General features: G+C 41.0%; 1 long non-coding RNA gene across 1 annotated transcript; it reads right to left on the bottom strand.

Annotated features, from left to right (window-relative positions):
* Positions 1-197: 197 nt before the first annotated feature.
* On the bottom strand, positions 198-27,538 carry LOC115765173. The gene is made up of 3 exons (XR_004018100.1): positions 26,958-27,538; positions 5,802-5,838; positions 198-351 (listed from the first exon to the last, which is right to left on the bottom strand). It is a non-coding gene; the product is annotated as an uncharacterized LOC115765173 (long non-coding RNA).
* Positions 27,539-27,676: the final 138 nt, after the last annotated feature.

Raw genomic sequence — 27,676 nt, 5'->3', positions numbered from 1 at the left:
TAGCGATAGCCCAGAAGCAATGCTGGATAATCGGTTGCAGCGGCTCCAGTGCCAGCACCAGCACCAGCACCAGAACCAGAACCACTGTGCGGATCTGTGTTGCGACTGCGGCTGCCGCTGGTCGCCTGCTGCTGCGCTTGCGGATGTGTATGCGGATGCGGATGCGGATGTGTGTGCGACTGCGAATGCGTATGCTTTTCCTGCCCAATATTCATCAAGAGCGGCTGCCTTACAAACTACTGTTAATCTATATATAGTTGTGACAATACAGTAGACTAGATACAGATATTCCCCTTGCAGATCCTAATTGATTCGTTGTCTGTTATTCAAATATTCCAGCAATTTTTGATGCTGCAATGAAGAGATTATAAAAAAAAGATTAGTTTTTTAGCTAGAAAAAATATATATAAATGATTAAGTCTATGCACATACTATCAGATTTATGAAAGTTTGAGCTAATGAAAATCGCATAGAAAGGCGATCTTAAGCAAAGGAAAAGAAAGATTAAATAGGAGCTGGAGAGGAAGGCAGGGGAGCCGTGTTGTTTCAATTATAGAATCGAGGCCTTTAATTTATTAATCAAATTGTTCTAAGCCCAATTTTTACGAGGTATTAGTTTGACCAAACGACACGACAGCTTTGACCTTGCTGTTAATGCTGTTCGCAAAGATTCCCATATACCTTATGCAACTTGCTGTCTTATTGTAGCATTTGCATTGCTTTAATATACCCTACTAAACGTATTTATTGCGCACAGGGTATAACTAAAGGGCTTAACTGACAATTTATAAATTATTGTCACTAGTTTTGTAATTACAATAAATAAATTAAAGCGATATTCCACTGGTTCATAAGCATATGAATTCGTGTCTTGTCATCGATGTTGTGCAGCACACCCTCCACCCCCCCTTTCCGTTTGACCAATCTACCCCTTCTGGGTACACGCCACACGCACCCGTCGCTGTCACTGTTGCTGTCTCGATGTGAAACATTGTCCACTGCTGATGCTCAAGGAGTTCCACCGAAAAGGCCTAACGAAGTGGCCAAAAGACCTCCCAGGCGCACCACGGCCAACTGCCATGTATTTGGCGTGTGTGCGTGTGAGTGTGTGTGCGTGTGTGTAAATATGATTATTTAAAAGAAAAATAAGAATAATGATGTGACAAATTCTAAGTGGACACTTCAGGTTTTTGAGAGCAAGCACAGCGATGGTAACGATGCCGCACAGACAGTCACTGGACACACAGAGTGGACATTTGGCTCAACGAGCTGCTCTCTAGAGTTGCGCCGGCGTGACATGACAATGTGTACACACACACACACACACACAGAGAGAGACGAGTGCGAGTGCGAGTGCCAGTGCCAATACGAGAAGAAGACGCTGACGGTCTTCGTGCTGTCGACCATGGCCACTTCCACTTCAAATTCCCATGTCACATTCTTGTGCGCCGCACAAGAGCCGATCTCCATGTCGATGTCTAGCCAAAGACCGCCATGGCACCAGCCTCAGTTCCAGTCACAGTCTTAGCCTCAGAACTGGCTCGTGATCGAGATCGCGATCGCGACGACGCCGACGACGCCGACGACGACGACGACGACTGGCGATCGTTGGCTGATGTGCGACTTGGATACGCAAATTATGATTGGGATCGGCATCGTCATCGGCCTCGGCCTCGGCAATGGCAACGTGGTCTTCTCCTAAATGGTAAGCAGCATTAGCTGGTCATTAAGAAACGATGCGAGCACAAATTGTGCCTAATATTACCTAAATAGGTATATCGAATGTTATGGGGCATATGGTGTTACTTCTATGGCAACATGTTGTTGTAAATGTGTCAACATAGACAGCGCTGAAGAGTAACAATAATAACTTGAGGCAAGCAGCATTTGACAGCTCGTGTTGGGTGTGCGCTTGAACAGTTTGGGAATTATAAAATGCATGCGCCACGGAAATTACTTAAATCAAAGAATGCACCAATTATCATGAGTAACCAATTTGAGTCTAGTTTTAAGCCCTGCTCCACTATACTTTAACTCATATACTCTATATTAAACGCTTTCAGAGCATAATTAGATATATATCATAGATCTTTCTATTGAAAAGTTCTTATTGACATCTCTTGGTTTTTCTCAGTTTTGTGACTTGCGTAAATATGAGATTTTTTAAATTTTCTATCAAAAAATCAAATGAGGGAGACATCATATAGCCTCTATATGCAAATAATCGTACAGTTTAGCTAGTTTATTATCTAGCCTCAAGATTTGATATGGATAACTATTTAAATGATAGCTTTTTCTTTTTGTGGTATAAAATGTTTATTTATGGAGAAAACTCTAGAACTTACGATCTCAATATAGCATATTTTCCAACGCAGTTAGCTTATCTGTACTGTCCTAATTATAGAATGTGGGACTTTATATAAGTAGCAAGGCTACCAGCCTAACGAAAATATTTGTTTCAGTGCCTCGCCCTTAAGTTCAACTCTATGAATCTAGGTGCTTTTTATTTTTTACCTATCGAAACTGTTAGAAGCTAAAAATGATTGCAATAATATGTAAAAAGCAATATTTAACTATTATTTTATTGCAAATTGGTTCGGAATTTCGGGACCAAGTCCGATTTGTAGCTTTTTAGAGCATCATTCTAGTGTACTATGCTCTAGTATGGCGTTGTCATAGCGAAACATTTACTCATGCTCTGAACAATGTCACTTTCAATAAATAACTTTGTTATTGACAATTCTTACACATACATATGTACATATTCATATATATATATTTGTCTTTAAACTCGTATTGTTTTAATAGTATTGTTATTACGACAATTGCTTGTTTTGTTTGTCGTCTGTGGGCAGTTTGCATGACATATGTCATCTCGGCAAGTTATTTAAATACTGCACAAATTGTATTTTAATTGCCACCTGTTCATAAATGTTACTGTTGTTGTTGTTGTTGTTGTTGTTGTTGCTGTTGTGGTTGTAATGACATTTATTTCGATTACGGCAAGCTCGAAGCCCAGTTTACTTGACACTCTTGCCTCTTGCCACTTACCCAGAGGAGATGAACGTCTGACCATGTTTTAATTGCTTTCGCCTGATATGCACACATATATAGATAGATATATTTATATATATATATTTTTTTTTCATTGTATTTCACCTGTCTGCCTGTCTATCGATTTATTCAGTTTGGCGTATTTCGTTTGAAGCTCTTGCCAAACGAGTTCTCAGCTTCTCATTGATCTGTTGTTGTATTGAATTATTTGAGTAATAATCTCAGGCGTTGACCATATTTAAAATTAAGTGACATTTTTGCAACTAAGCTTAAGAGCATGAATCAATATGCCCAGCCAACATTCCTTATAGTTTTTTTTATAATTTATTTCCATTTAAACGATGCCAAGTGTCCTGCTAGCTTCTAATGAAGCACCTTTACGTTCCATTGAAATTCATTAAAAATTTCATAATTTTCAAAGACCACCAAAATTAAACAAAAAATCTTCAACGCGGCTTAGCTGTGAGATATACGAAAAAAAAGCCATTCCAGACACCAATCATCTTTATTGGCTTTACACATACACATATGTATATACATATATATATTTTTTTGAGGAGCATTTTATTTAACGCATTTCGAAGGCCATAAAGCAGAAGCCATAAATGCGTGTTAAAGTCGACCAACAAAATTTTCAAATGTCAACCATTAAACGAACCGAATGTCCCAAGACCCCAAACAGCTAGAGACGGTGAGATACACAGGGGGCTGTGGAAAGGGGGAGGGGGGTTGGGTCGGGTTGAGCAAGGGATCCCAGAAGCGACAGCGTGTCGTATTCTCTCTATTTTGTAAAACTTAATTTATTAAACACATAAAAAGTGTCAACACGGCTTGCTGCATATTATAAAATATGTTGGTCAATCCGGCAGCTAACGCTCCAACTCTTCCCGACTCGACTGAGACAGAAGAAGAAGATGCGCTGTGGCACAGTCAAAGCCAAAGGCGGGTGAGCCGCCAGCGGCGTGACCACCGCATCACTTCAGTTTTGATTATGAACGCCTCTGATCGCCTCCGACTGCCGCCGAACAAAGCTTAACAAAGTGATTTCAACAAAAAATACAAAAAAAAAAACAAAAAAATACAACAAAATAAAAAGAAGTTTTTAATATGCAAATCGCTTTAGGATCGTTGACGGACGCCGCTGTTGCACCGCCAACAGCAACAGCAACAGCTACACCGCAACCACAACAACAGCAGCAACAACAATAACAACAATATCCAGAGGTGGGAAGGAAAGGCAACGACAGAGCGCCAACAGACGCTGGGATCCAGTTGAGTGCTCAATGGAAGGACATGGACACGAACATGGACATGAACAGGGACATGGGTATGGTTGGGGCTGTGGCTATGGCTATGGCTGTGGGTATGGGTTCTGATATGGGCATGGGCATAGCTCTACCGGAGTTGGCACTGACACATTTTGGGCGACAAATGCATATTCATCTTTTGCGACTGTGGCGCTACTTGTACCCGATCTCCAATGTCTGAGCCGATCAGTGAATGTGAATGTTTGAGGGCACAGCGGGAGATCGCATTCTCCGTATTGTTCACAGCTTTGTAAGACCCCTGGCTCACTGATCGCAATTTGGAGCTGCGGCTGTGTAATTGAATCAAGAACCAAGATGCTTAACCGACCAGATCAGCAGATAGCGAAAGGCAAAGGTTGACCGTGAGGCAAGTTCGATACGAAGAGAAGGTGTGAATTCGGCACTGTGCCCAAATATTCCACCCAAATGGTTTCAAGTGAGACAAAACCATATTGCATATCGAAAGTTATCGATCCTTGATAAGGCTTTATGCAGATATATTCTACCATAGAGGAGAATGTATGATTAATCCTGTCAACTCATCAACTGAATCCGATCGATATCGATAGTTTGCATATTGAAATATCGGTGTAATATCGATCTAATCGAGATAAATCAGTTCTTTCTTAATTCTAACTGACATGAAAATTAGCGACAGTTTCCAAATTAGCAGGTCATCTAGTCGAAATCAGCCGAAATCTATAACTATCTGATCTGTTAATGGCAAAAATAATTTATTAACAGTAGAGTTTTTTGGCCAAAAATACCCGATCAACCTTTATTTCGCCAACGTTCACGCCTCTTTCGTGGCGTCACCAACCTGACGACAAATTTATGAGTTATGGATACGCTCACTTGGCCAGGTAAACCGAAGCCCTGAAGACAGACAGCCCAGACAGGCAATAAGAGAGACGGACAGAAAGACTCGTAAACACATTGCCATATAAAAGGCATTTGTGAAGAAGACTTAAAAGCGAACGATACGATGCAATACGAAACGATACGAACTGAACCGAACTGAACTGAACTGAACTGAACTGAGCTAAACTGAACCGAACCGAACACAAGAGCCCATTCTTATATCTTATTTGTAGCCGGGAGCGAAACAAACGATTGATTGAAGGCAAGGCGGCGGCTTTGTTCATGTGCTACAACCATCGCATTTAATGAGATTTATATCAGTTTTTAATAGCTTTGTGACTCTATTGTGTTGCCGTATCTGAGGCGAATATCTCTGGCCATCTTGGCCCGCTTAAGATGCCACAATAAAAATTAGTCTGTTGTAACATTGTCAAAACGCCTATGAGTGACCGACCGACCGACCGTCCTACCACCAAATGTAAAAGTCCTATAAATGTTCATCAGCTGGGCCAGATCAGCCGATGGACAAATATATCTACGGCCAGACATTAAGATCAATGAGGTGCAGTCGATACTTACATATTGAGTAAACTGCATTAGGCTTCGAAATCAACATCTGCAAAGAAGAATGAAATAAAAGCTTATTAGATAAGATCACAAACAGGTTTTCATCAAAAAGACAACAGATACTACATAAAGTTTAAAGTAGTTGCAGCTTAAATTGTCATATGGCAGACTTGTATTAAATCAAGCATCGATTTATTTAAATAATCGATAGCAATATTATCGATTGCCCAAGCACACACACATATCAAACTAAAAACCACTTTCAATGACAATCAGATGCTCTGTTGTTAGAAACAGATATTGTACTGGCGCGTATGGGAATTCGGCATAAAACGAATGCCACGAAATGGTGTTAATTTAAATCAAATGACAAAATATAATAAACGACCATAAAATTTAATCCGAGTGTTCTCTAATACGATACGAAAAATGTGCTAAATGCCTGTGCAAACACAAGATCCCACGACATTCAGTGGGACAGACAACAACTATTCGTATTCAAAAGTCAAGTCGACGCATAAATAATCTTTACCAGAATATTTGATGTAATAAATATGCGATAATTTGTGAAACATTTACGTTTCTCTACTAAATGGTATCGATAGATAATTATCGATATGCGGTCATTAAAAAAAAAAGAGCTTACGTAAGATATCATTGGCAGTGTATACACAAAAGCACGCTCCCCGCGTAGCCGAATTCAACTTCCAAATCGCAGCCAAGTTGACAGCAAAGTTGACACAAAGTGGAAAAAGAAAACCAATTAAACTAGCTAATCAAATATTATTGTCATTAGCACCAAAAAAAAAAAAATTTAAACGGCTTATTAGCAGTACCATTTAGGTGTTTTTTTCTGTCAGTTTTCGGGGCATTGTACTGTCTACACGAATACACCCTGCAAACATGCATTTTATCGCCATCTCCGTTAGGAAGATAATTTGGCGATACATTTCATGAGAGTTGGAAGATGGGTCACTAATCTACTACAAATCAAAGGCATTCACTTGCTTTTTGTCAAGCAACTAGTGTAAAAAGGAAGAACATGTAATATGTTATTTTTATTAATTAGGAAATGGGATATAGCTGGGAACTATCTATGCATATATATATTATTATTAATGAGGATATGGGATATAGTTAGGTACTATCTACCTTTATTTAGGTTTATTCAGCACTGACTAATACATTAAGTCAGGGTTTCGAGCCCTCATCCTCGCTGTTCAGTAAGATATGAACTAATGTTTGCTTTCATATTTGTATCTTCCAGGCGATGCATATTCTTATCGGCCACTCTTTCGTCCTGCCTCTTTTCTATGCTTAAAACCTAAAGAGTTATATCGAAGCATTTACATTTTACTAACTCTTGACCAAATAGTGGATATCTGAAGTTCGTGCATACTCTAGTTCAGCCAAGTTTTTTTCTACACTTTTTTGTCTAGCCATTTCTCAAGTTTGTTTGGCTTTAAAAGTTGGACAGTTAGCAGCTTAAATTCGTTTTTAACAATGCAAATATTGTATGAAGCAATTAGCAGTATTATCAGATGTGTATTATATTTTTTAAAAAGGCACATGTCAACGTGTAGAGAATCATGAAAGCTCATAAACGCTACGAATGTGATACGAATATTTTTTGTTGCCTGGTGCCGATTGCAAAATGGAAATTGACAGTTGGGATATGCTGATGGGCAAATGTGATTGGCAGCGCCTCACTTGACAATCCTGGCAACGACCAAATGCGCCTCCTTAACATTGACGTTGTAATTGAATCAATAATGAAATCAAAATGTGCTGCCCCCAACCACCACCGACAACACCGCCAGCAACAGCAATGACAACAATACTTGGACTTATGTATATGGCAGCCAAGCGTGTCCGTGTCCGTGTCTGTGACGGTGACGGTGTCGGTGTCCGTGTCATCGTTGCCAGCACCAGGAACGGGAACGGGCCCACTTGAGTGCCGCCGCTTCCAGAGAGACCTCGCACCCTCTTTCTGTAGAGTCAGTGTGTCGACTGAGTTGGGGTTGTCCTGGGTCTTGAGATCTGGGGCTGATCCGTACGCTTACACCTTTAATCGAATGCACATACGAACAATGAAGCTTGACTAACTAACTGACTGACTGACTGAATGACTGAATGACTGAATGAATGACTGCCGGACAGACGGAGAGACGGACGGACGGACCATGTGTCTGTATGAGTGAGTGTCTCTTTTGCGTTTTAGAATTTGTTATAATGTGTATGTATATATTTCATTTTTTGAACTGTCTCCCTGACAGCCTACGAACATTTTGAGTGACGTACAAAATGATGTCGTGTTGTCGTTGCCGTTCGCCGTTTGCCGTTTGCCGTTTGAGCCGTTTGAGCCGTTGTGTCGTGCCACGTCCACGTCCACCAGGTTGACTTTTTCAGTTGTACCGCCGGCATTCGCATTGGTATGAGGGCCCCGTCAGTTGGGTCCGACATGGCAGTAGTGACTTTGACTTGAATGTGCGACAAGAGAGTGCGCGCGATTTTCGAGTGCGACGTCAAATCAGCTAAGTTTTTATACCCTGCAGCCGTCTATTGTCTTCAGTGGGGTATACACCCACAGATAGAACAAGACAAAGGTGCCTCCATGAGGTACATTATGCTTGTTTAAATTGTTTCAAAATAATGAAAATTTCCCAACAGAAAGAGAATGTGGTCGTTTTCCCCAAAACTTTTATCTGAATTAATGCAAAGAAATATACATTTAGATATATTTTTATGGGACACTATAGAATTCATTTCATATAATATTGACTTTATAAATAGAAATATTATAATATTTGTTTTTTTTATATTATTTGGTTTTATTTTATCAAGTGCCAATCAGGACTCTAATTAGTATAATATATGTATATACCAAGAAAATATATTTATTTATAATTATAAAATATATTTCCATATATTTTAATGTATTTTGTGGGACATTGTAGACTTTACTTAAGGCCATATAAAAGACAAATATGAATTAAGAAATTAGGAAATTATCCTTGTCCGTTCCGGCTTGTTCAAACAGAATTCTAATGTAATTTAAATGTGTCGTTCCCAGAGAATGTTTAATAGAAGGCGCTGGTGTATGGAATTTTAAAGGCTGATTCCCAAAACGATAAAAATATAAACTGAAATGTTTTTTTAAGAAACTGGCTCTAGATCTCTTACAGGGTATTTACCAAGTTACGCGCTTTTGATTCAAATAAAATTCGACATTAACCCTTTGGCGTGTATTGGGTGCGCTTGACACCAGCTTTTTATATATGCATATAAGCACACATGATACTTTTCGGGGACTCACAGAAACACACTAGGACTTTGGATTTGTATGCGTCATGCCAATTGGGCATAAATCAGGAGGGCCACATAAGGGTTAACGCCGAAGTTTGGCGTCGTCAACTGCCTAAGGAACGTTCTGAAGTTGTTTGGCATTATAATCTTTGCTTTTCGCGCTCGCACGAGCTGACACTGCGATTGTGACTGGAGACTGAGACTGAGACTGTGACTGAAACTGAGCACTGAGAACTGGGAACTGCGAACTGAGAGCTCGGACTGAGACTGAGTCTGAGGACTGGGGCTGGGACTGAGGACTGAGGACTGGGACTGGGACTGGGACTGGGACCGGGACTGGCATTCGACGGTTTGCGTTTGCGTTTCTTTGAAAGGCACACGTCATGGCTGTGTCAGTGTTTATGCCGGCCGAGCGCCCGACCATGCATTATATACGTAGACAGGCGCTCAGTCAGTCAGTCAGTCAGCCAGTCAGGCAGTCAGTCAGTCACAAAGGAAGCACTTGAAAAGTGAACACGTTAACGGGGAAAAATAGTTCGTCGCCTCCTCCAATGCCATTCTTCCAGGCCGCTTCGGGGCGCATGAGTGGAAGATGGCAGAAGGTGCATTGTGTCGCCCGAAAACACTTGCGAAAGCCTCTCAAGTCTGTCAAACCAATCCAAAAATATATATATATATAACAAATAATGTAAACAAATGGGTGGTGAAGCGGTGCAATAAAGTCGAAATCGTTGGATATGCAGTCGACAAGGGTGCTTCAGGGAAACCTGACTGCATGTTGTCAATAATACCATAGACCGCCCTATTTTCAATTGCCTTTCCCCCATTAGATATGTCATAGAGTTATTTAGTGTATACAAAGCTATGATTAAAAAATCAAGAGGGAGAGAGAGGAATCGCCAGACTGAGAGACGCCAGTCGGCAGGAGTCAAGCAGTTTCATCTGTCAAAAATGGAATACGTAGAAACAATATAATATAAGTTATATCATAACTGATAATTTGTCTTACTCTAATTTGGATGGATTTTTCCTATGAAAGCTATGTAATATAATTGTTCAAGGTTAAGGAGCTTAAAAAAAAGGAGATGACGTCTTCAATAGATGAGCTGCCTGAGCGATCCACAGTCATTTCGGCAAGTGCACAATAAGGATTTGAATGTAGTTGGTATGAATGGCCTGCATTTACGGCAAGTACTAATTTGTGGCATGCCTAGTTACAAATAAAGCCTTTCAACAGTAATTAGCTGTATATATGAAATGCGTGGATCGAGTCCCCGGCTTGTCTTTGGATGTAGCAGTGACTTAGCGGAAGGTCATACTGGTTAATGCTATTGAAAACGAGGTTTGCAAATAATAATAATTATTATAACAAGGTCCGGCTTTAGCACAAGCTGAGAATATTAATGCATATTCCCAGATACTAGCCAAGCTCATGCTACCCACCCCCAAGTATACAATATATTGATTCACAAGCATGATGAGTGATTGGCTGTAGCTGCAAACTGCTTGGACATGAATGAGTGCAGGGCTCTGGTGTTTGTAAATAAACCCCCCCTCCCACCCTCCACACACATGCACACACTCACATGTAACCGCACTGTATATCATATGGAAGCTTGATTTTGTTTTGCTTTATTTTTTTTATCGTTGTTGTGCATCATTGGCGGCGGCAATATCAAAACAAAGAGTCCTGCAGTGCCCGTCGATAGGATAAGAAAATAAGATAGCAACAAATTGCCATGGATATGGGTGTCTGTAATCGTCAGATTGGGTAACATTTGCTCGTAAAAGTATCACCGTGAATCGACAACAACAACAACAAGAACAACAGAACAAGAAACACTCTGAAACAGTTGCCCATATCGTTCCTATTGATATCGATACGGACTTTGGCTGCTGTGGCTGTTGCTGTTGCTGTTATGCCTGGGAATGTGTGATCTGATGGCCAAAAGCGACGCCGACGCGGACAGTATCAACACCAGCAACAGTAACAACAGCAACAAAAGCAACAACACCAACAACATCATTGAGTACTAGCATCCGCAGGCAGATCCATGGCCTATTTCGATTTGAGTGCCGCAAAAATCGACCGCTGAGCTGCAGCTGGGTCTGTAGCCGAGTGGACGTGGACTGCACCAAGAACGCAGCGTTTTTTTTTTTTTTTTTTTTTTCCTCAGCCCCGAAGGCCTGCGTCTGGTTGCGCAGCATGGCCAAGAAGGCGACCCGGGCAGCAGCGCGGCGACCACATACGGTGCCAATGGCCCACCTGCCCGCCTGGGCATCGACTGGGCAGCAGTCTCCGTCTCTGGCTCCGTTGTCGCCCCCGATACCATGCTCTGCTCTTTCCGCTTAGTTACGCAGTGGAACCAGCATAAGCTGCTGCTGATCCCCAGCCGGTCAGCATAAGCTTGATCAACTTTGTCTGCTTTAGTTACGGCCTAAATGTCGAAGCCACCGCCAAGCACCATTATCTGTTGGCCCGGAGCTAGAAGTTCTGTCCCTGACCAGCTCTGCTACACATTAATGTGGCGGACCTTACTTTGGCTCTAACCTCGTGCAGAGATTGTGCAGAAATGAGATCTACTATTTGGGTATTACCTGCTCATGACCCAGTCCTTGACTTACATTCAAATACTAAATAAAATAATATATGTATATCGATCGATTTTCGAGTTTTTGGCGTTTAGCTTGTGATAAGCATTAAATACGATAGGTTCAACAATGACTCTTAAGCGACGTACTCAATATGTGTAACAGTACTCAAACTCAAACGATATTTATATCGAGAGCATCGGTTATTTCTACAATCTGGCAGCACTAAATAATCATAGATGTGCGTTAAGTTGGCTGCGCCGGAATAGTTTGAGATATCAAGTTAACTTTGTAATTAATTTATGTGTGTCCGAAAAGAGTTTGTGTTTAGTTTTATAATATTCAAAGCATGTGAATGTCAAAATTTGTATATGGACAACAGATAATATGACCTGAAACACAGCTAGCTTTTGTTAGGTCGAATAACATTTGCGTTGAAATCAGCTCTCTGGCCTGGATTAATTCGTGCACCTCACTTTAATAAGCTATGCACACAGGCTTTGGTTAAAGACTTGGTTTGTCATATCTGCTTGAAATAAATTAATTATTGCCCATTTTACTGTTAAGATTTCATCTTAATTTATCGCATATAAAGGTTGATGTTTACTAGATATTAACATTTGGCCAACTATGGTTAGATATTTGCATTGGCTCGGCTCCAAATAATGTATGCATAAGAGCTAAATCTCACTTCAAAGTTCTTTTATTTTCAAGCCAACTATTTTTGAAAGAAGTTCGGGTTCAGGATTTGATTCGCTCCATTATGCTCTGTTTTAAAGGTTCGCTTCTAGGACAGAAATAATATGGAGTTCCAGGTTGGAACTGATTTGTTTAAATTTCAGATTGTAGCCTTGATTGTACACATCAAATATGGCCCTTAGCTACTATATAATCCCAAAAACAGCCTGAAATTCACATCTTAAAACTATCTAAATTTCGTGATTATTAAGAAACGAGTGCAAGAAATGTCGTTGAGTCCTTGAGATTTTCACACCCAAACGCACCCAAAGTACGACAACAAATTAAGTACTCTAAGTTATTGCTGAGCATTTTTTATTTTTTTTGCAGCTTAGCATGTTTGTTCTCTGCGAGGCGTTCTCACGTTTTTTCTTGCCTTTTTCCCGCTTATTTCTTCTGCTAACCAGATGTACTTATTGGAAGGACATGGAACCATCTGAAACTCTTCAACAGTTCAGAGTCAGTCATCAATCAGTCAGGCATCTATATAGAATATAGCCCCTTTGACCGACCTGTGCGGCAATGCGCAGGGCCTTTGCCTCAGTCTTGGCATTGTCTTTTGTAACAGCCTCCCACTTCCCCTCCTAACTCCTGCTAGCCCCCTTTCAGGTGTGTGTACCTGTGTGTGATTTTCGGTTGCGTCTGAAAGGTTTTATTTATTTATTTTTATGCGGCATTACATTTATTTTCCTTTTTATTCTCATGCCTGCTGCTGCTGGCGCGGCTGCTGCCAGGTGAGATGTGAGCGATGCCGATGCCGATGCTGATGCCCATTGCCTCCTTTGCCGCTGCTCGCTACCCGAGCCCTCTTTTCCCACTGCTGCTCCTGTTCCGTTTGCTTATTGAGCTTGAGAAGAGATAAGTGGCTGCCTTTTTTTTTTGTTTTTTGTTTTTCTGTTGATGCTGGCTGATCTACGACACTACACGCTGCGACTGCGACTGCGGCGGATGCGGATGCGGGGGCTGAGGTGCAGGTGCTGTCCCATGCGGCAGTTGTAAGCGGCAAATGGCGGGGCAAAGTTTTCGTTCGCACATTTTATGATGGCTGAGATTGCCATACTTTTTAGCTGCTCCTTGTCCCGCTCACAGCAGCTTGTCTCCCTCTTCGCAATGCCTGTCTGTCTCTGCGTGTGTGTGTGTGTGTGCTGTTGAGTGATTGGATTGGCTTGCTTTGGATTGAGTTGAGCTCACCCGAGTCGCGCTGAGCTGAGCTGAACTGAGCTGAGCTTGGCGCGAAGTCGAGTGGTCGAGCGGCAACACAAGATCGGGCCTGGCCACATTGATGGCAGGTGTCTCGTCTAACTGTTTGGCTGCTGATTCCACTTTGACTGCGGCTTAGACTTCGATTCGTTCTCTGTCGATTTGGTTGCCATTGTTTCTTGTGTGTTTCGCAGCAGCATCATCCGCTTCATCCGCTTCATCCGCTTCATCCGCATCATCATCATCATCAACAGCATCATCGTCGTGGCCCCAACACCGTCACCGTCGACATCGTCGTTGTTGTCGTCATCTTGCGCCATTGTGGCAACAGCGGCAACTGGTTTTCTGGACATCGTCGTCGTCGTCGTCTTTGTCGTCCCTCCATTTCCATTCCCATGCCCCTGTCCAATCCCTCCCCATTCCCCATTCTCCATTTCCATTCCCTAGCGTCCATTGCCGTTGCCTGCGTTTGTCTTTTAGCCAGAATTGCCAATCATTCGCAGCCGCAATAAAATTACATGAGTAAAATGTGTCCGCGAGCATTCGTGGTACTTGATCGTTTTCAAGAGTGCGGTAATCGGTTTCAATTTCATCTTTATTGTGTTATGAAACTTGGGGTCCGCAAAAGAGCTTTCGGCCTGAACGCCGCCACCGCCACCGCCTCCAACACAAGACACAGAGCAACAGACACATTCACATTTAACCAGCAACCAAAATGCACGAGCGCCGCCGCATACCATTCGATGGGGATTAGAACCCCTTTTTAAGCAAAGGGATATTTAGGATGTCATTTTAGCTGTTGGATTAAGAGGAGAACTTTTAACTATTTGAATGCCTAATGCTTCCGCATTATGTATTTGTTATAAGGCCGAAAGATCAAACTAATCGATAGCTAGACACTTGCTAGATAAGATTTCTTAGAGAGCAGTCGGTCAGTGCAAGACGATAACAGTGCAAGGCGATAATTGTAAACGGTTAATCGATAACGATAACTTCGATGTTAAATACATTATCATGTGAATACTAAATGCAAATAAACTGCTGGCTGTATTTATTGCCAAACTTGATATTTATCGAATTTCTCAATTTTCATCAAAAAAACTTCAAGTAAAAAAATCCAAGAGCTATTGGTAGTAGAACATATTGATTACAAACGATGACTCGACAGGTAAGCGATAATAAAGACTTTCTTATATTTATTTCAGTTATCGATATCGAATTTATCGATTAACACATACGTAGCCAAAACCCAAGCTTAAAGTTAGTAAATTCAAGAGAATATGGCAAATACATGAGCTATCAGTAGTCAGACATGTCGAAGGTTGCAAACGATAACTCGATAACTTATCGATAATGCTTTGATTTGTCGATATTTATCGATTTGTTAGCTTACTTCAAGAGCCCTCACTAATGAATCGACACTTAAGTCGGTAAGCAAGCATCGTTGCTAAACACTGGCCCATCGGCACTTGAAGCTTAGCCTGGATTACAGAGCTCGATCTGGCAGCTCGATTGCCTTTGGTATTTATGCATATTGAAGCATGCCTAATGCCATAACTGAGCTCAGCTTCGGCTAAGCCGGACAACGCCGCCACTGGTTGTCCAGGTGCGATCAGCATTTTAGAGACGCAGCTGCCGCTCAACGTCGTCGCCGTCGTTGTCGACGCTCTCACACCCAACGCTTACATCCGCTGGCCACAGATGGACGTTGCATGCCGCCAGGCGCTGCTGCAACAGCCACAGCTACAGCTACAGCTCCTGCTCCTCCATTTATTGTGGATTGCCCGCCCTGCGCCGCTCTCTCCTCCCCCCACCGACCCGATCCTGTGCCAGAGCCAGTGCCTCTCCTGCCTGTAGAAAGCAATTCACTGTAATTGCTTTGTGACTTATGGCCCGGCCCAACTTGTGCGCTCGCCGATCGTCAGTCGGCAGGTAGCCAGGGCTACAGACGCAGCCGGAGACTGGAGACGATGCTGGAGCTGTGCAGTCAGTCGTCTGTCGAAATGGTAGTGGTAGTGGCGTCTTGACCTTGTCATGCCATTAAATAAATTCAAACAGAAACTAAACTCGGCCTGTTGTGTGTTTGTATGCGTGTCTGTGTGTGTTGCCTTGTTCGTTGCCGCTGCCTATTGCTGGGCTGATGTCGATGTCCACAGCACCCGGGCCTAGTCGTGCGACATGACAAGTGTCCGCCTCGCCCCCACCCACTGCCCCTTTCGTGACCCTTCCCCACAGCCTGTTCAGGCAGCTAAACCTCAATAGCCCGGACCCCACCCCCTTTGCGTGCTTCATCACGAGCCTCCGTCAACGGGCTGCCGTTTCTGGCAGTGGCAACCGCAATCGTGATCCACCGGGCACAGGTCTCTCACTCCCCTCCTCTCTAGTCGCCTCTGCACTCGCATTAGCCATATAACGAGTTGCCATATTTTGATGGATTCGTCTCTCAAAGGTGTAAATATTAACCAAAGGGCAGTGCGAAAACGTGCAGCCAACCACTGAACCGGCGAGTCGAGCGAGCTCCCCGCGTTCCAGTTGCATCCAACTCCCAGGCGAGCCCCATTCCCAGTTCGTCATCTTCGTTCCGCTGCCAATTGGGAGAGCCTTGTGTGCGTGCTTATTGTTGTTGCTCTTGTAATTGGTTATTGCTACTCTTCGTCTTCCATCCCTGCAGCTTCCTTAAGCTGCTCTTCTGCTGAAGAGCTCAACTTTGACTAGGCAATAGAGCTAAATTAGATGCCTATTGAGATTGAACTAAACAATTTTAGACGAAATTTTGTCTTGATGTTATGTTTTCAATGAGCATGTTATGAATGCCTAATATTGGCCCATTTACTCAGATTAATTGCAAATTTAACATGTACTTTAACATGCAGTTATTAGCTTAGCTGAATATGCACTTGGTCTTCGCCGTGCTGAAACTTAGGCAACTTATGAAAGCAGCCCCATCAAGTTAAGCTACTGCTACACTAATGCCTGTTAACATGAACTTTACAATGCAGTTGGAAAAACGCGTCGAAGTCGAGCTGTCAAAACTGGAGTGTACAAATTCTGGTCGTAAGAACTGAAATATCTAGCTTAAAAGTTCCGGCATTGAATATCGTTTATTAAACTTATTAACCGAGTTTTAATCTCGATACTTTCTTTGGCATTCCTGATTAAAATCCACATGCAAGCCAAAACTGCATGCAACCAACTCTTGCCAGAAAATGCCAAAAAATTATAATAACAATAATAATGATCGAAAGCATTTCGCCAGCTTTGTTAGAGGCGGGCAGGCGGGGTTGGCTGTGTAGGAATGCATTGTCATCCCGTTGTTAACGTTGTCTTCAGCTCTGGCGGCGGCCAGTTTTGACGAGTGGCGCTCACCCTCCTCTCCCCTTTCCTCCCCAGCGTCACAACGAGTCGAGCAGAAGCCCCACTACAACGGCAGCAAGAACATTGACTAATCAACATATCAGCACGCTGGCCAAAGTCAGAGAGATCCACAACCAGAGCCACAGCTACAGCCACAGTCAGAGCCAGAGTGCCAGGAGATGCCAGGAGCGGCATGTGGCGCGGCGCGGCGCTTGTTGCGTGTTTGCGATCGTCCCATGCGGCGTGGCAATTGCAGCCTGATAATGGTGCAAAGTGCCGGCAAGCAGATCATATGGCGAGGGGAAGGTGGGTGGGTGGGGGACACCAAATGAATCGCAACGCGGCGACATGGCACGGCGGCAACTTGGCGACTTCTACACAGCTGATGATGCCTGACTCGGCCCGGTCGGAGCACGGGCGTGCTTGGACTGGGCTTGTCATTAGCTTACAGGCGGCCAGCCAGCGTGAGCTCAATTACAACAGGAAATCGCCGGCTATTACAAAAATGTCCCAAGATTCATCAATAATAAAATAACAACAAAACAAAACAAAAAAAAATACAAGTTTAATTGTGTGACACTGGATGTCACCCGTGCTTATTACAGACGCGCCAGCGCCCGGGGACACGATGCGGCTCGACCTTGAGCTTGGCTCAGATCCATTTTCCAGCTACTAATTGCAGGCCGGCAAAAAGCAATCGAAAATCTTTTTGGCCCCAAACATAAACATAAATGCTGTTGCGGCTGCCTCTGGGCAATCATCAGAGCAGCTCGTTAAAACTTAGGCGACGGCGACTGGAACAGGAACTGAGACGTTGGCAGAGACTGCGACTGCGACAGACACAGAGACAGAGACGGGGGCCAAAGTTGTGTTTGGCTTTGACTTTGCTTTCGAGCTGGCTTTCTTTGGCCACAGCAACAAAAACAACAACAACAACAACAGCAATTGTGGCAACTGTTTGGCATGCGTGATAATTTGAATATAAAAGCATATTACTTAGCCCCGGGCGCTGCTGAAAGTTGATGTTGAGCGCAGCCCATGACGACTACATCAGCAACAGCAGAGGCAAAACTTCATTTCTCAGACATCAAAAATGCATAATTAATTTCTATTTCTACTCATGTCGCTATCTCAATCTCAGCCTGAAGGTTTCCCATAGAATTGTCAACTGGGCCCAGAGCGAAAAACTGGAGTTGATTTGAGTTTTTGTTTTTGAGCTTTGTGGAGCAATTAAACGCAGTTTACGATGTGAAAAGAAGCCATTAAGGTCGCGCATGTCACAAATTAGCCAAAATTACAAAACATATAATCTTTCAAGCCGCCGCGCCACCAAAATAACAACCAAACTACACAAAACCAACCAAAATCTGCGGCGACCAGGCAAGCGACTAATACGCGCACAACAAAAAACACAAACACACACATGAAAAGCAGAGTACTTGAATAGCAGCATCTATCATTTATCTTAAAATCCGCAGCTCGCCTCTTTACGTTTAACTAATAGTAGTAGTATGTCTATATTTAACTTGGAGTTTAGGTTAGGCATGGCATACACTTGCATTGAAATTCAATTATAATTCCCAAACAGTTTTAGCCAAATAACGTATACTCAGCATCAAATTTCACTTAAAAATTTGGAAAAAGTCTTTTAAAAGATTTCGGAATTACTTTTACTGAAATAGTGCTTGATAGAGCTATAAGGCAGCTAGAAAGAGCAGCTTTCTGAAGGAGATTAAAAAAAGATTATCTCAACTTGCTTAACGCCAACTCAACCCATCAATTGATAAGATATAATATAGAATAATATAAAAGATGAGGAAAACTTTCTTCAACTTGTATATTCTTAAATTATATAATTGTTCTCAAGTGTATTGACTAAACTCTGGTCTTAATCTCTTTTAATGTGCGTCGCATTATTCGTGATAATCCTCTAATAAGCCGTATGCAAACAACTGGCTTTGCGCGTTTGGTTCCCAATTAGTTCTACGCTTCCGAACGCAATTCGTACAATTTTGCTGCGGTTGTGGCAATTGCTACAAATAGAAAGTTTGCAATTGGCCGCAGCTAAACCAAATACGACATGCTTTCAGTGTCCCAGCCCCCCATCAGCCAAGTATTTATTGAATTTATAATAGTCCAAGAACGAGGCAATTGCAACGGCAGCTATGTATATGCTGGCAAGCTGTTGAGCATTTGCCGCACTGTGGCTGGCCAGGTGCCAGAAATGAAAGAAGGATGTGTAGAACATCCAAAGCTTTGATTAGCATTAAACATTTGGCAATTGAAAGTCTCGTCAGCGCCGAGAGTTGATCTTGTGGCATAGCCAGAACAGGCCGACTGCTGATTCATCCGACACTTCAAATAATAGACAAGTGACAGCAAGAACGAGGCAGCTCGACTAGAAGATACCAAGTGCGCTGAACATAAGAAGCATTGGAAACTAAAATAAATAAAATCGCTGGTTCGATTCACGTAACAAAGCGGCTTTTCCATAATTATCAGCCCAGGCTTTGAGCTAGATTCAAACTCTGGCCAAACATGGTTTTGGGTTGATTGTGTTTTGGTTCAGGGTTCGGTTCATAGGAACAAAATAAACTAAATGGTCGTGCGCGAATCGGATCGTCCTCGAGGAAAAGACATTTATTAGATTAATTCTGGATTTTCTTGACACTTTTCCCAAAAGTAGTTTCTTTAATCTTTATGATAAACGAGTTTTAATGAATGAATCAAAGTTTTCGTGTACTACTTTTTGTGTACTGTGTAACATGCACCCTTAGATATTTCAAATGTCTACAGGGTATACAATTAGGAAACAGAAAAAAAAAACCAAAAACGATCAAACGATAGAGCCGTAGATCGCTTGGATCTTTCACATTGGCTATTGTATCGCGCTGAATGTATATTAATAATTGGAGGCATGGTAATTATTTTTGGTTTTTTATTGACCTTGTCTCGACTCGACTGCCAGAGATGAACTTCTGTTAAAGGCCGTGCGCCGATATGCATAGATGGCGATACAGATGGAGACAAAGATGGAGATGGCGATGGCGATGGCGACTCGCAAATCTCTCACGGCCTCGTGACTTTGACTCTGAATTGATATTGTATGAAAGAAAAAACGTATAATAAAAAAATAACACGAAAATGCTGTACATGGATTATGTACGCATATCTGTGCATCCCCGAGTGAGTGTGCGTGTGTGCGTGTGTGCGAGTGTTGACTACGCATTTTGCTGGCGGGGAGACTCCAGACTCTGAAAATCGAGCAATTTGATGTTGCTTATTATTTCAGGCCGACGATTAAAGGCCGTGAGTGGCTCCTAAAGCAACAATAACTGTATCTGTATCTCTTTCTGTGCCCGCATATGTATCTGCATCTGTATCTGTATCGGCATCTCTTTCTGTATATGCAATTGCATTTGTGATCGTAGCTCTGTATTTACTCGCAACGACTTGCGCTGGCTTCTACCTTGAACCGCGACCCCATCGCCAGGGGCATGGGCTGCGAAGGGGCCAAGGGGGGAGCAAGAGACTATGTGATCGCGATAACGTTTGCGATTTGACGAGATGCCAGCAGCTGAGCTCCGGGACAGACACACACACACACACGGACACACATACAGCTGATATAATGAGTACTTTTGCTACACATATTGTCTGAAGAGGGGGGGAGGGGTGGAAGGAACGCTGCAATAGCATACGTAAACAATTGTATAAATGAATTAAACTGTTTAGCCGAGACATTGAGGCATTACGCATACGACACGTTGTCCACAGCAAATTTGCGAGTGTTGCAAAATGAACAACTATGCATAGTTGACAGCCTTTTGCAATGGCCCATAGATGGCGCTGCGACGTGACGAGTGGATTAAATTGCGTTTCCTGCTGATCCTTATATTTGGCCAATTTGATGCATTCGTTATGCCTTGCACAAAAGGAACGACAATAACAAAAGAGCAACAACAAAACAAAACAGAAGAAGCAAAAAAACAACAACAACAACAACAAATTTGAAATGGCGTTTTGCGGGAAAATTCAATTTAAAACCAGCCACAACAAAACAGCAAAAGAAACAGCAACAACAACAACAACGCGGCGAGTGCAATAAATTGTTTCATTCGCGGCAAGACGCGCACCTGACACATAAGCTCCGAATTGTCGTCTTCATCTTGCAGTGCAGCGACCGTTGGCCAGGGTTGCGGCTGTCGCCGGATCGCATCGCCTCGCCTCGCCTCGGATCGGATCGGATCGCAACGGATCGGATCGGCACAGGCAACACAGCAATAATAATAACAACAACGGCAGCGGCATGTACATGGGATTGAACATCTGGTGACTTGCTGTGCGGCGGTGTTTGCCACGCACAGTGGTGCCAAACCATGCAATTAGCCCAAGTGCCACGCATCTCGGTATGCCTGGCCCAGCAGATTATCGTCGCACTCAGCTCGCACAGGATTAGCCCAAGCCTCAAAGCTTACACTTTGTTTAATACACAAATTTCCTCTACCCACCCAATTAGACCAAAACTTAAGCTGCACTCTCCCTGCGGAGAGCTGGATTCGTGTCACAAATTGGCATTTCGTGCGTATTCGCCTTTACACACCAGAACACAGAAACTCAAATTTGAATATATTTAGTGTGGTGTGTAGAAAATGCATATGAAAATTCATATAATAGTAAATTTATAATATTAAATGGCGAAAAACACCTTTGGAGTTGTTGTGAAAGAGTGGCTGAACTAGTTTAGAGTAGAAAGAAAATATTAATTGACCTCAAAAAGATTGATGCCCCAAAGAGAATTTAAATATTCGCCTTGATAATTTCTCTACAAAACTTTGAAAATACAAAACAAGATCAAGTTCAAATATAATATTAAATGTATTATTCTTGTTCTCTGATAGAATGAGATTCAAAAAGACTTGGAGACTACATAAAATACCTATAAGAAATGCTGCCTACAAGCATTTCCCTTAAATATCAACTCTATAAATATGTCGAAACAACGCAACAAAACTAGTGAATACTTCACTTTGTGAATTCGGTAGTGCTTGTTGCACTTATATTCCACAAGCTTTTCGCACATCAACTTCGCTGTCTTTAAAATTATGTCTAATCAAAACTTTTCTATTCCACAATTATTCACTTATTTCCACATCAAATTCGTGAGTCTTTGAAACGGGGGAAACAGTAATCGGATTTGTTTTTTCTAACTCGAAGTAGTATCTTTTAAAGGCATGCAATACATGGAGCCAATTTCTTGGATCGAAATAATGATTGTTTTACAGGGTACGCACATGAATGAGCTGCAGGCAGTGACGGTTTTTTGCCTGACATTTGATATTTGATACCACTGTGCAGCGGCGGCGACTGCAGCGGTGGCGACACTGCAATTATTTGCCAGCGCGCGGGTGCGTGGTGCCAGCGGGCGGGCCGCGGGCGAGTGCAACGGCAGCGGATTATGAGAGCTGGCGCTGGGCAGCAACAGCAACAGCAGCAACACCAACAACAACACCAACAACAACAAACAACAACAACAACGACGATGACGACGACGACATGTCGGCATGTGAATGTCCATTGTGCCGCAGTCCCCCCGCGGCCCTGACCCAATAGAGAGGAGGGGCATAGCTGCTGCACATGTGTGTAATATTGTTGTTGCTCTTGTATTTTGGATGCAATTTCATGTTGTGCCACCGCCGGGCAAGGGACTCAACTCAACTGAACTCCACTCCACTCCACACTCAACTCGACTTGGTCAGAGCGTGCAAAATGATTATTGTCCTGCCGCGAGGGCGAGGACTTCAGCAAAGGGGTACGAGTACGACGGGTATCACTTACACACACAGGCGCACACACACACACACCCGAGCACGATCTGCACTCTCCCCTGCTCCGACTTAAACCTGCATCGGAATAGCTTTCCACCTCATTATAACTCGGGCTCGTACTGGGCTTTAGCCTGCTAATTCATGACGAAATATGCTAATTAATAACCGGCACAAGAGCCGCACTCAGTTAGCCGAAGATGGAAATCCATCTCCTAACTTATGAGTGCCAAGGAACCAAGGGGAACAGCACCCAATAAATAACAGTATAAATTTCAAGAACTATACAGAACTGATGCGAGACTATATGGAAATGATGGAGCTTGGGGATTAATTATGCGAATTATGAATGTGGAGAACTGATAGGAAACTATATTATATAGATAAAGCTTGATGGGATCCTTATGAATATGTAAATATAAGGAGAATTAGTGAAACACTTTATGAAATTGATAAAGCTTGGGAATAATTATGAGTATGAAGAATTAAGAACTATGGAGAACTGATGAGAATCTTTAGGATTCTTTCTAATACTTATCAGTATCGAAACTTATGGAGAGCTGATGGTAAACTATATAAAATAAAGCTTTATGATTAAGTAACGAAATCTATAGGTAATTGATGAGAAACTCTTAGATGAGAATAATGATGCTTTTGCATTTTTGACGATACGATAAATATGGAAAACTATGGGGAACTAGGGAGATATTACACCTATGATACCTATGAGTAGGGCAAACCTTGGGAACTGATGAGAAACTCTATATGATATATATCTTATATTATATTATAATAGTTCTTTCAATGACGAAAAATATATAGAATAATTAAAGAACATTGCTTATAGGTATCCTATGAATATTAAAAACTTTAAGAATTATAGAGAACTGATGGGAAGATATTTGCAATTGATTACCTAAGAGACTCAAAAATATGAGTCTCAGGATGTTTTATTAATGGTTAAAAATATTACTTTGCCGAAATGGTTAAAAATATTACTTTACACAAATGTGAAAAGTCGCGAAATTGTTTTTGAAATACATGGGATCGTATTAGAAATAATAGCTTATTTCAGACTTTTTGGAGATGCATTTATTTTTTAATTATTTCGACATAAATTTATAAAATTAAAAATGAAAATACGATTTTCGTGAAGCTTAAACTTGAGTTCTATAAAAGAGTGAAGCAACGATATCTGGTTTCTGCCAGATATATGCATGTCTATATATATATATAAGGGGTTATATATTCCCTGAGCCTGGCAAACGTGTTTGCTATTTGTGCCGCTAGATGGCGACACTCTATAATAAATGATTTATCAGCAATTTGTCAATATTTATCTTTGTGGGCAACTCTGCGGTGGGGCAAAACCAACTCAATTGTTGTTGTTAGTGTTATTGTTGTTGTTGCTGCTGTTGTTGCTGTTGCTGTTGTTGTTGCTGGCTTGTTGCTGGCTCTGGTTAGCTGCAGCTGCAGGTGCACTGATGCATTGGTGGGCCCTGAAGTTGGCGTCAACCGTCAACGCCTGAGCGACAATTATTGCTGGCAATCAACCATAGGCAAATCAGCTGCCAATTGCCGACAGAGAGGGAGGGAGGCGAGGGAGTGAGAGGTAGATGCTTATACTCTGGCAGCAATGTCTGTAATATTTTTTAGCACCACAAGTTGCCGCAAACCCTGCCGCCGAGGCTGTGAAGCCGCCTGAATCTGTCTATATAGAGTCGGATGTATGCACATATATATGTATATCTATATATATATATGTATATGTATATGTATATGCATATATATTTGCTTAACTGACAACAACTGGGAGCAGAATAGCGCTGGAAAAAAGTCAACTGCCGTTCTATTGCTAATTATAAGCACGGTGTAAATTTACAATGCCTGTGTTTACAGCTCACGAACAGGCGATTATATGGCTATATAGTTATTGCTATAGACGCTGTGGCCGAGGCGTGCCTCTGGCAGCTCCCTTCCTCCATCTCTCCATGGCACCACTCTAGTGCCTTTCTCTCACTCTCTCTTTCTCCCTCCCTCTCTCGCTCTCTCTCTCTCTCTCTCTCTCTCTCTCTCTCTCTGTGGTGCTTATTTAGAGCTCTGCGATTTGACAAAGGCAAATATGTAAATGTAAATATTAAGACAACTGGCAAATGTCGGAATTCTCGGCATCCCACACACACACACACACACACACACACACACACACACACACACATAGACACGCACGCACACACGCACACAGCCAAGCTGACGACGGGCTGGGGTACAGACTGTATGACATTTTGTTAACAATGGTCTATAAAGTTCAAATTTAATTCCATTCAATGCAACTTTTTCTAAAATTTTTGTTTAAGGTTTCTGTTGACTAAGCTTATAAAAAAAAAGCCTTAAAATTTTTTTTTCTTCATAGACTTTCAGCTAACTTTTGTTGAGGCACATTCTTAAAACAAGTATAAACAAAAATAAATAATAGAAAGTCTTGCTTTAAGCAGAAAGTACTTATAACGAGAAATTAACTACTTTAATTGGATGAAGCTCAACATTTGGAACATGCTTTTAACTTTACTTTACTTTCTTAGGCTGAAAGTACCCACCTTGATCTAATTTTGAGTACATTTTTATAGATTTGTGTACAAAGTTTTCAAAATTCCTATCTTCTTCATATACAGGGAAATGAAATAACTTTTTATTGGCGACCTTTTCTATTTTATAAAATATTTTATATATTTATTAAATACTTCATAGCTCCTTTTCTTATAATTCCTACTAAGTTCATCAAAACATTGATATTTTACAATGGAATTAACTGCAGCTTATTAAAGTTACATTCTACGCATGTTTAGTATTTCTATAATAATATTGGCATCAATAAGTTCTTTCATATGCTCTGGAATATGCCTAAACTTATATTACAAATGTCTCAGAAATTTCCAATTGCAATTAGAAAATATTTGAAATTTGACAAGCTTGCGAGTAAATTCAACTAAATTTTCAATGTAAAAGTTGGGAAAAAAAGAATATATAGTATTATAAGTTGTGTTGGATGGCTTAGAAAGCATATTGGCATATATATTATTATCTAGCTCCCTTAAGAAGTTAATCGCTGCAAAAGGTATTTTCTGCTTAAACCAAGGCTTTATTCATGCCTTAACAAACTTAAGCTGATATGCTATGAAGAAAAGGGTCTGATATTCAAATTTGCTCTTGATCTGCAGAACTCAAAAGTTTTCAAATGCGAATTGCAGTGTATATGTATACACTATATATATATATATATATATATATATATACTATACTATATATATATATACAAATGAACGCATAAAAAACTATTTCGGAAAACTATCATATCATATACATTAATTGATTGCAATATCATATCAAAGATATAAATATAATAGATGAGGTTTATTGAATTTCTTTTCCTTGAATATGTGCTTAATGTCTCTAATAATGTGCATAACATATACTATAAGTTAGTTAGAGGAGTTAGAGGACAAGTTTTGGCACATCTAGACTAGAGTCAAGAATTCTGTTTTTATAAGCATTATATAATCAGAACTATTGCCTCTATTTGAATATGTGAAATATATACTCGATATTCCCATATAAGTATTTCATATCTATTTCTATCTTGGAAACTGGTTAAAATTCTAAAAATATGCCCAAAATGTCTAATCGCCTTAAAGAGCCAACTATCTGTCAAATTTGAATTATTAAAAAAAAAAATTATATTAAAGATAGCTAGCTTTTATTGTTTATGGTTTATTATTAATTATATATATCTTTTTTTATTTCTTCTCTTATTATAATATGTATATTATAACATATATATATAATATTATATATATATTATATATAATATTGTATTAGCTCGGCTTTAATTTGTTAAAATTAAAAATGAAAACAATTTTGTTTTAATAAAATAAAAACCTTATAAATTGTTAAAAGATATATGTATATATATATTATATATTATATATTGTATATAATATAATATTATTGTATATATATATATATACATGTATACATTCAGAGAGGAGTATTCCAATGCTCGCATTACGTATACCACACGTGGGACTACTTGGATAAGGTACAACTTATGCCGAATGCTCTCTCGAAAGATAAAAAGAATGAAGCTGAAACCCACCTGAGTTTGAGGTTGTTTTGCATGTAAACTCCCTGTGCTTGTGTTTAGTTCTTTGTTTTATGCTTTGTTTTCTTTTGTTTGAAGTTATTGTAGGACGCTTAGAATAGGTGCTTGTAATTGGTATTGTTGTTGGTGAATTTGACGTTGTTGTTGTTGTTGTTGTTTTTGCAAAGTTGTTGTTAGAGTTGTTTTCGTTGTTTCATCAATTTGCTGATGTGCTTCGGTGTTAAACTCGATTAGTTACTGCGCGTAGATGCTCACACATACACACACATGCACGCACACGCACATACATGGGCATATGCCTGTGTGTAGTTGTTGTTGTTGTTGTTGTTGTATTTGTATTGCCCTTTCTTATCTGTTATTGCAATGTTGAGCATTTTCCTTTGTTTTTTTATATTTACTTCTATTCGTTGCTTGATTTCCTTTTTATTACATTTTTTTTTTGATTTTCCCTTTTTTTATTTTTGTTGTTAGCTTTTCACATCTTTGCACCTCTTGCCGGAGCTGCTGTTAATTCTGATCACATCATAATTATAATTATGTTTATGTTTGTGTTTATGATAATGTGCTTGTTTTGTGCGCTTTCTTGTTGTCGTTGTTGTTGTTGTTGTTGTTGTTGTGGGTTAACTGTAAAATTGTTGTTGTTGTTGCGTTTATTAGATGCGTGTTAGAAAACGGAGCGCCAAAAACGAGTTCAATGTTTTGTTCTTTGCTGG

Source organism: Drosophila novamexicana, unplaced genomic scaffold, assembly GCF_003285875.2.
Source record: "Drosophila novamexicana strain 15010-1031.04,08,12 unplaced genomic scaffold, DnovRS2.1 tig00000932-arrow-arrow-pilon, whole genome shotgun sequence".
Classification (NCBI taxonomy): domain Eukaryota; kingdom Metazoa; phylum Arthropoda; class Insecta; order Diptera; family Drosophilidae; genus Drosophila; species Drosophila novamexicana.
This window is presented reverse-complemented; position numbering and strand designations above follow the sequence as displayed.